This window comes from Natator depressus, chromosome 10, assembly GCF_965152275.1.
Source record: "Natator depressus isolate rNatDep1 chromosome 10, rNatDep2.hap1, whole genome shotgun sequence".
In the NCBI taxonomy this organism is placed as follows: domain Eukaryota; kingdom Metazoa; phylum Chordata; order Testudines; family Cheloniidae; genus Natator; species Natator depressus.
In genome coordinates, this window is record NC_134243.1 from 47,224,318 (window position 1) to 47,234,158 (window position 9,841).

Genomic DNA, 9,841 nt, shown 5'->3' on the forward strand with positions numbered 1-9,841 from the left:
CAAATAACACAAGATGGCCCCTGCACTTGACGACTCACAATCTAGGATTTAGACAGGATGCAACAGGGAACTAAGCAGACAAAAGGGAAGAGACCAGGGAACAGTGGAAGCAGGTGTGACAGCATAAGTTAGTGGCTCCAGTGGCCTTAGGGATCACAAGAGATTGCCAGCATGACCAACACCAGCTGGGAGTGATTCATGGGCATCTTAGCAAAGGAAAGTGTGATGGGCTGTACGAAGGCATGATAGAGTTAATAGGCTGCTGGGGACCAATCAGCACTGCCCTGCAGCACCTGAAGCTGGTGTCTTCGAGGGAGGAGTTAAAAAGGAAGAGCCCAGCTCAGCTGCTGTGGGCTGGGAGGGAGAGAAGGGACGTGTTTGTGTTGCTTTTGGACTTTGGGCACATTGGTAGGCGTGGAACTATTCTGTGACCGAGCTCTCTGGCTAGGTCCCATCAATGCAGAAGGTGTTGGAGGCTGGGCGGAGCAGGGAGGAACCAGTAGGGAAACAGAAGCAGCGGCCCTGCTGTGCTGTACCGTGCCACAAGAAGGTGTGCAGGGATAGTGCGTGGGTGCCGTTGTTTAGAGAAGGGATTTCAAATAACATGGTGGCTTTGTGGATGTCGAAGCCAATGGTAGTTACAGGGGTTCACTGCCTCTGATGATTCAGTCCAAAGACGATCAAGTTGGGCACCCAAAAACTGGCATACTCCAAATCTGAGGCCACATCTAATAATTTGGACCCTGCCCTCTCTGTGCCTCTGTTTCTCCTGTAGCTGTCACAAGACAGATGATATTTACCCACTTTGTAAAGGATTTTGGGAGCCATGGGCAAGGAAAGCCTGTGCACTTGCAAAGTCTGGCTCTGCCCCTCATCTTTGTCCTTACCGTGTAGCCTCTTGCTCACTCAGAGAAATCTTAATTCACTCAGTGCCAGGAGTGTCTCCTCTGGGCCTCAGCAAAGCTCCCTAGTCTGTGCGCAAGGGTAAAGACTAAAGCCAGCTCCCTTCAGGGATCAGCTAAGATCCACCTTCCAGTAAAGAATATGCCCCAGATTGCTCAAGGAATCTGGCCCGCGCTGCCAGCAGCGACCACGAAAAGGAAACTGAAGAGCGAACCTGGTTCCCATTAACATTCCTGCCTTTTCCCTGTCTGCGGCCTGGCTTTGGGTGAGGACTGTGGCCCCTCCCTGCCCTGTGAGTGTGCATTTTAACAGATTGATTAAACGATAAACAAATCCACTTCTGCTTCTCTTCACCCCTCAAAGCTCGCTGCAAAGGAATGTGCTGCCTTGGGGGTGGGGGGAAGAGGTCGGGCAGGGGATTTGGGTAGGAAGTGCAGGGAGACCATCTAGTGATCTCCAGGAAATCCTTGCCACAAAATCTGATATCTTCTCTTTGTGCATCTTTGTAGCACCCCTACCCACTCCACCTGGAATCTCACCTGTCTGCACCTACATAGTAATGGAACTGGGAATGCCCATTGGTTTGGGTTGGCAGGGTTAGAAACTATTACATTTCAATGTGGCTAAAACCAGCACAGTGCAAAATAGCTGTTGATGTGCAAGATCAGTAACTCCAGCTCAGATTCGCATATCAAGGTTGGGCTCAACTGGCCCAAGAGCTCAGCTTGTTCACACTTTCCAACCTAATCCATGCCACCCCCTCCTGTTTTAGCTAAGGTTTACTGAATAGAGCAGGAATGAGTACCTGCAGTACACACTTTAGAACACTAGAGGGAGCTCAGGTGGGGGAAAGGAGGAATGAGATGAGAAAGTGAGATGGTTGATCTTTTACACTGGGGAGTTGGTGAAAATAAAGGATGCTTGGTCTCCCGTGTATGGTTAGATGAGAATTAACAGGACAAAATTCCATTAAATAACCTGCCTAAGGTCATACTGGAAGTCTGTGGAGGAGCAGGGAATTTCATGTCCTAGGCTACTGCCCTAACAACCAGACCATCTTGTCACACAAGTCCCACTTGAGCCCTCCAAATGAGGCTTAAATGGGACTTAAGCAGCACATAAGCACAGTGCTGAGCCTCTGCACAGAGTAAATTTAATGCTGCATGAATGTTAAGCTTGCACTTTTAAGCACTCTGAAATCTGAGATCATTAAAACTGAACTCTCCCTCCTTGAGCACAGGTGTCCTTACGATACTGCCTTTCACTACGTAAGCCCAGACTGCCTCTTGATACATCACATGCTGCTTCTACAGCCTTGGACCCAGGTACGTCAGTCAGAGTCCATCTAAGGCATGTGTGTGGAAAAGTGCACAGTAAGCTGTACGTACGCAGCCCACTCCAGGAGGAGTGTAACATCATGGGGTAAAGAGGAGAAACATGCTGGTGTGTGCAGGCCCCACCTAGCTTTGCGGCTCAGCTACTTTTGCAGTTTGCTGCCCCAAAGCCAGTGAAACTAAATCCAGCTTTGCACAAAAAGCTGGACGTTTAGGGAACTCTACGTAAGGGCAGTGTGAGCTTGTTTTCAATTTCAGCGGCTCCTCTAATTTCCAGTCTGCCCAAGAACGGTCTCGCCAAGCAACCCTGGCTTTTTGCCTGCCCGTCCTTATAAGGGATGTAGTATGGGCCTGATCCAAAGCCCACTGAAGTCATTGGAAAGATTCCCATTGACCTCAAGGGACCTAGCGATACAGCCCAGTAGGGGTTCCTGCTCAGGGGATGGATGAGGCACCTCACAGTGGCTGAGGCAAGGGCTGCAAAGTTCCTCATGTGCTTCATGTACAGTCACAGCTCAGCTAGACACACACATGCATGCATAGCCTGGCCTTCCTTAACTGAGTTTACGCCTGTGGAGGAGGTGGGTAAGGTGTGCTGGAGAGGCAGAGTATCCAGTTTTTTTCTCACAATGAGGAAAAGGGTTGTTTTATTTTCCAGGCTCCATGTTCTTAAAAAAGCCTACCTCGTTTTGGCTCAAAACTTTCCGAAAGAGTTCCCCTTTGGGCATGGATGAAAGTCTAGAAAATATCTGTCTAAAAGGTGAAAGTTTCAGAGAGTTATCAGTGCACGGGAAAAGGGGGTTGGAATGGAGACTGTCATGCAACATGCACTGGGGCACTTGTAGTGGGTGCCAGCAAGGCCCATACATGCCAGCTAGTGTGTGACCCTTTGGCACAGACTAGAATTTACACCCCACGGGTGTGCGCTAATGAATCGTGTAGACAAGCCCTACAACACCTCCTAACCTCAGCTGGGAGTTAGGGAAATGTCCTTGTCCCTTAGTGGGAGAAACAGAGGGCCCAGCAATGTTAACCAGTGGCTTGCCCAAGCTCACACAGTCTGTGACTGGCAGACCCAGAAACAGAATCCTGGAGTCCCAGCTTCCAGGGCTAGATCTTTTGCTTCATCAAAGTCACCTGGGCTGTGGAGAGTTGCAGCCCCTGAGTATCTGGCTGCCTGGCTTCTGCTCTAATCAGGCTGGCAGGGAGGGAGGAAGCTGCAACCCTGATAGGCTGAAGCAGCCCAGTACATCTGGGGCTGGGCTTATCTTGCTCAAGTTCCTCACAACTGGTTTTACACACTGGCTAATTACCCAAGGTGATTGTGAGTAAACAAAGCCCTTCCTTGTCTCCTGTTTAACCCGGCAGAAATAACAACAATTATAAATACTTCTACAGCACTTTCCATCTCAGGATCTGAAAGCGCTAACTCACGTGCGTGAACTACTCCGTCTCCCCGCAAGCTCCTGTGTAAATATCACCATGTGGCATACAGGGAAACCAAGGCACGGGGGACTTACATAATTAGTTGTGAGATGCAAAGTTATACACTGTAATGTATAACTTATTGACTTATGAGGAGAGGCTGAGGGAACTGGGATTGTTTAGTCTACAGAAGAGAAGAATGAGGGGGGATTTGATAGCTGCTTTTAACTACCTGAAAGGTGGATCCAAAGAGGATGGATCTAGACTATTCTCAGTGATAGCAGATAACAGGACAAGGAGTAATGGTCTCAAGTTGCAGTGGGGGAGATTTAGGTTGGATATTAGGAAAAACTTTTTCACTAGGAGGGTGGTGAAACACTGGAATGCGTTACCTAGGGAGGTGTTGGAATCCCCTTCCTTAGAAGTTTTTAAGGTCAGGCTTGACAAAGCCCTGGCTGGGATGATTTAGTTGGGATTGGTCCTGCTCTGGGCAGGGGGTTGGACTACATGACCTCCAGAGGTCCCTTCCAACTCTGATATTCTATGATTCTATGTGTAGACAGGGAATTATGATTCCACCGCAGGGCAAGTCAGAAGGAATGGACCAAGCTCCTGTTCAAACCTCCTTTCCTAGATCTGCAAATGGAGACCCTTGGCCAGCAGATCTCCCTGCTTCTGTGTGGAAGGGGGCCTGGCTCAGCCATGTCCATGACACTATCCCATTCCCTGGACACAGGGGGACCCCCATGAAGACTATTTCATGCACCCTGGAATCCCCATGAGGGAGATCCTGGGAGTGGGCTGGCAAGCTAGGAGGAGGAGTAGATGGAATGGGCTGAAGGGAGGATGGTCTGGGGGCTAATAACCAGGCCTGGGAGACAGGTTACTTTGGTTTCATTCCTTGCTCTAGCCACGCTTAAATTTTTCATGTAACCTCTCTCTCCCTCAGTTTCCCCCACCTGAAAAGCAGAGCTAACTCCTGCACCATGGGAGTTGGGCAGGGAGGGTCAATAATGTTTGTCAAGCACTTTGAAATCCTTGAGGGAAGGAGTGAAGCACAAAGTAAAATAAAACTAATGAGGTTGAGTGCAAAGGAAGTACAGGGAACGCGGGGCAAGTACATTTCCTTCAAGTGAAATCAGCTTCCCAAGGTTGCTCTCGTGTGAAAATCCTCCTTGAAGAATTCTCCGCTGGAACAAAATGCACCAGAGTGACACATGGGAGGGTGGCAAGGTCAGAGAGAAGAGGGAGGATACAGCTATCGGATGCATCCTTCCTCAGAAGCCCCCAGCACTGGACATGGCTGGAGACAGGAGATCGGCCTGGCAAGATCATTGGTGTAATCCGGTCTGGCAGTCCCCATGTCCTGTTATCTTGTTTCCTGCGCTCAGCTCCCCCACCAGCCAAAAAACTCAAGCTCAGCTGCTTTTATTCTCCAGTTCAACTGTTGTAACCCCTCAAAAGGCCTTCTGGGAATGAATCTCTCCAAAGACCCCCCACGCACAAGGGAGGGACTTTTGTGCCGAGGCTGGGCTGAAAAATGAGCCTCTTTATTCACAAAGCAATGGACTCTGCCGGGAAGCCAGTGCATTTCGCTTTCCTGTTAGTGCAGAGACGTGTGTTTGGATTAGAGATTCCCCCACACCACGCGCACGCATGCAGCTTCTTCTACGAGAGGCAGGCCCTGAGGTTAAGGGCAAGGATGCGGGGGCAGGAGGACTGGCTTCTGTTCCCAGTTCTGGCGCTGTGTGAGAGCTAACTGTTGTTATTACTCAGCTGGATCGCCCAGGGAAGTTATAGTCCCATGCTACTGTGTGTTCACTTCTGGGGCACCACAGCGTCATCAAAGGCTCCGTGCGGGTAACATAGAGCTCCTACTCTGTGCACGGAGGAGGGTGTAGCAGTGCTACCTACCTGGATGGGCTTTGGGCCAGCTACTTCCTCAGTTTCCCCCTTAGTTCGGGGCCAATCGCTTGCCTACATTCTCTGCCACATGTGGGCTGCTGATCTGATGCACTCACTGCCAGGCCAAACTGTCTTTCCAGGAACAGTTTGATTCTTCAACATAAAACTTAGGTACAGTGGCAGAGACAAAAGCAGTTCCCCTTTGCCCTCGGGGCTTTCCCTCTGCTTCTCAGTGCTGAAAGGAGGACACACCTGCCCCTCTATCCCCCTGCTCCCAGGTGACCCACCCAGGGGTGAATCCCCCCCGCCAGGGCACCACTGGCTCAGGGAAGTGCAGTTTGTAGCTTCCTGGGCTGAGAGGAGATGAAGACCATAGTGGATCAGCATGGAGGGGATGATGAAGTGGGGCTTTGACTTCAGCACTGGATGAATAAAGGGGATGGGGCAGCTGGGCCATGAAGGAGATCAAACAGCCAGGATATAGCACGAGAAACGGCTGAAGCCACACCGGGTGAGCAGGGCTGCTAAAGTTCCCCCTCCAGGAGGAAAGCCTCTTTGAGGAAGGTGGGAGTGGGGAAAGACACATAGACTGTTAAACAGCGCAGTGTATTCCTATTGTACATTGTAACCAGGAGCTCTATGGTGGATCAGGGAATTGAACCTGGTTCTCACATGTCCCAGCCTGACCTGGGCTGTCATACCCTTGATGGTTTTCAGCTGAGCACCGTGGGGGTGTGGCTTCTCTGAGTGCCTTTGTTTCCCCACCCCATCATCACTAGGCATCAATCTGGCCATGAAGTCTTGCTGGGAGCTCCCTCCAGAAGCCGTCACTGCCCTTCCAAACATGGTTGGACAGCAGGGATCGGCACTCTGGAGCAAATGTTCAAATGGATGTTCAAAGCAGGTGGAAGGTTGTAGAGCATTGAGTTAAACTGCAGAGTCCGGTTTCTAATTATTTCATAGGCCCATTGGAGTTGCTACACCAGATACAGCCATTGGCACAGATAGTCTCAGGGGAAGGCAATATCCCCAACTGCCTGAAGGCACTTGGTCAGTTGTGCAGTGTTCCTTCCTGACTTTTGTAGTGATCAGCTGATGCCCTGAAGCATGAGACTTGATTACCCCAGCCTAGAATTTTCTTTGGATGTGCTGAGATATCTTACTTCAACTGTGACTGGTTTCCAGCAAAACTCGGCCATCCCCACTGCCTTGGTGAGCACCTGCCTGACCACACATAGTCGCGAGGGCGAGTGTGGAGGCGATGAGAGCCCACGGGCCCCAGTTTCACATTCTCACCATCAGTGGCTTCTGGTTTTCCGCACTGAAAGAAATACTGCTAGGCAACTGTGTGCTGGGGGAGCCAAGGGAACCAGAGCAGCTGAACTTTGCTTTGCCGATTGTTAGCTGGCCGGTTTGGAGTTACACTGTTGTTACCCTGTTTGCTTTAGCCGCTCCCTGGGCACAGGTGTGTACTGAACACCGTTACGAGGAAGCAGGAACAGGTGGGGTGAGGGGGAGTTCACGTTCTGAATCTAGGGTGGAACAGTTTAAGTCACTGCGTGAGCCTTTTTCTTCATTAACCCACCTGTGTGACACGACTTGCTTTGTGAGCATTTGCCCAGTGGGATGGTTTGCAAAAGAAGCAGAAGAGTGAGTGTGTGTGTGTGTGTGTGTGTGTGTGTTGCCTTTACTGTACTCTCATTTCTGAGCAGTTTTTGAAACATGTGCAAGCAAGGTTAAGGACTGACCCAGCTGGCGCTGGTGCAAGGCAGATCAAAGTGCTGGTGTGGTAGTTGGCACTGACAGGACACTGCTGCGAGGAAGCTTGCAGTCCTGGAGTTTGAACTCACGTTGCCAGGCCCCTGAGGAGAGGGCCCTCTCCTTTCTGGAGTCTCAGCTGACTGTGGCAGGGCAGAAGTTCCACTGCTCAAGCCTGAGACAGCTCTAAAGATAGGCTCCCTGCGGCAATGTTAGCTGCTCATGAGTCTGGAGTCCCAGCTGCCTGGTATGAAGGCTCTGCTGTGAAAAGGATCACCCTTTCTGAATCACTTCCAAGGCCAGTTGATAGGAGGGCACTGCTGGAGGAAGATCACCTTTCCTCCCAGTCAGTTATGCAGAAATTAATGGGATGGCTCTATTTCCTCCTATCCTCAGTTTCCATGTGGGTAAATTTATGACCTCACAATCTTAGCATCGATGACATCACAGCTAGTTACCGTGGAGAGGTGATGTCAGAAGTCAAAATTCCCTAAGGCTGCATTTGGTTCCAGATAGCTTAATGGCCAATTCCTGTTAGAGCAAAGGAAAAGCAAATCATCTAGCCAGGCGAGAAGAGAGAGCTCTGCTGTGTGCGAGGCGCGCTGAACTCATCTGGCTTTTGACAACAGCTGAAGCCCAGAGAGTGGCTGCAGCTCGCGGCGACACTGCAGCCTGCCGGTGGACAGAGCTGGACCTCTTCCAAGTAACCCAAATGACTGAGCCTTTCCTCTGTTTTTAATGATTTCCTATGATGTCCTGGGGGACTGTTGTGCTCGTGAAAATTGCTGTGTGTGTTGCCTTTGCTCTCATTCCTGGGCAGTTTTTGAAACATGAGCAAGCAAGATTAGGGGCTGACACAGCCTTGGAGGCTGAACTCCTTGATTTATCCATGGACAGGCATGGGGAGTAGCAGCCCTCCCCTTCATCCTCCAGTAATGTGCCTTCGCCCAACCTGGGAAGGGCCTCCTTAAGTAGGGTTAGGGGCTTCCATAGACCACTGGCATCCTTGGTCTCTGCTGAAACTGCCCAGACATGAGTCTCTGGGTGATGGGCACTGATGGCCTTGGGGGGGATGCTGGGGAGCAGATGGTTTAGGAACCACCCCGCTCCCGCACTGAGCCCTTCCTGGTGACAATGGCCTATCTTCCATCACTTGAGCATGTGTGTGTGTGTGAGTGAGAGGAGTGTGTGTGAGAGACAGAGAGAACCTCGTTTGGACTGATTCAGGAGTGACTCCATGGGATTAGTTGGTCAGGCCCAGCAGCACGGCTGGCTCTGGGCAAGACACAGGTCCCTGTCCCAGGAGTTTACAACCTGCATCTGAATTACAAAGCCCCTTTTGCAAGAGCTCACACACTCTGCCTCTGATTTCTGCAGACTCAGGGCAAGGCAGTTGTGTCTCCTGTGAGTGTTGGAAGGTTCTTGTGGGTCGGTTATCAGAGCTAGGGCTCAAGCCAGAGTCAGAACCAAGAATCGAAGCTGAGGGTCAGAGCCGAGGTCAAATACTAAATGCTAGAACCAAGGGTCATAGAATCATAGAAGATTAGGGTTGGAAGAGACCTCAGGAGGTCATCTAGTCCACCCCTCTGCTCAAAGCAGGACCAACACCAACTAAATCATCCCAGCCAGGGCTTTGTCAAGCCGGGCCTTAAAAACCTCTAAAGTTGGAGATTCCACCACCTCCCTAGGTAACCCATTCCAGTGCTTTACCACCCTCCTAGTGAAATAGTGTTTCCTAATATCCAACCTAGACTTCTCCCACTGCAACTTGAGACCGTTGCTCCTTGTTTTGTCATCTGCCACCACTGAGAACAGCCTAGCTCCTCTTTGGAAACCCCCTTCAGGTAGTTGAAGGCTGCTATCAAATCTCCCCTCACTCTTCTCTTCTGTAGACTAAACAAGCCCAGTTCCCTCAGCCTCTCCTCGTAAGTCATGTGCACCAGACCCTTGATCATTTTCGTTACCCTCTGCTGGATTCTCTCCAATTTGTCCACATCCTTTCTGTAGTGGGGGGCCCAAAACTGGATGCAATACTCCAGATGTGGCCTCACCAGTGCCGAATAGAAGGGAATAATCACTTCCCTTGATCTGCTTTCAATGCTCCTACTAATGCAGCCCAATATGCTGTTAGCCTTCTTGGCAACAAGGGCACACTGCTGACTCATATCCAGCTTCTCATCCACTGTAATCCCCAGGTCCTTTTCTGTGGAACTGCTGCTTAGCCAGTCGGTCCCCAGCCTGTAGCAGTGCATGCCAGAATCAGGGTTAGAGGTTGGAGGTGGAGCCAGGAGTAGTCACTGAGACGTGGAGGCTAGGAGTCAGGGCAGGAGGAGATATCTCCCTGCCCCAGGATATTCCAGCCCCAGTAGAGCGCTCAATTCCCCCCTCCCCCTCCGCCCCAGGACATCTTGTTCTGCAGAGGATCTGAGCCAGAGAGCTACCTAGAGTGTCTGATCTCCTGCCCTCCCTGAGTGCAGGATTCCCTCAGGATGTCCTGGACTTTATCTGTCTGCTCG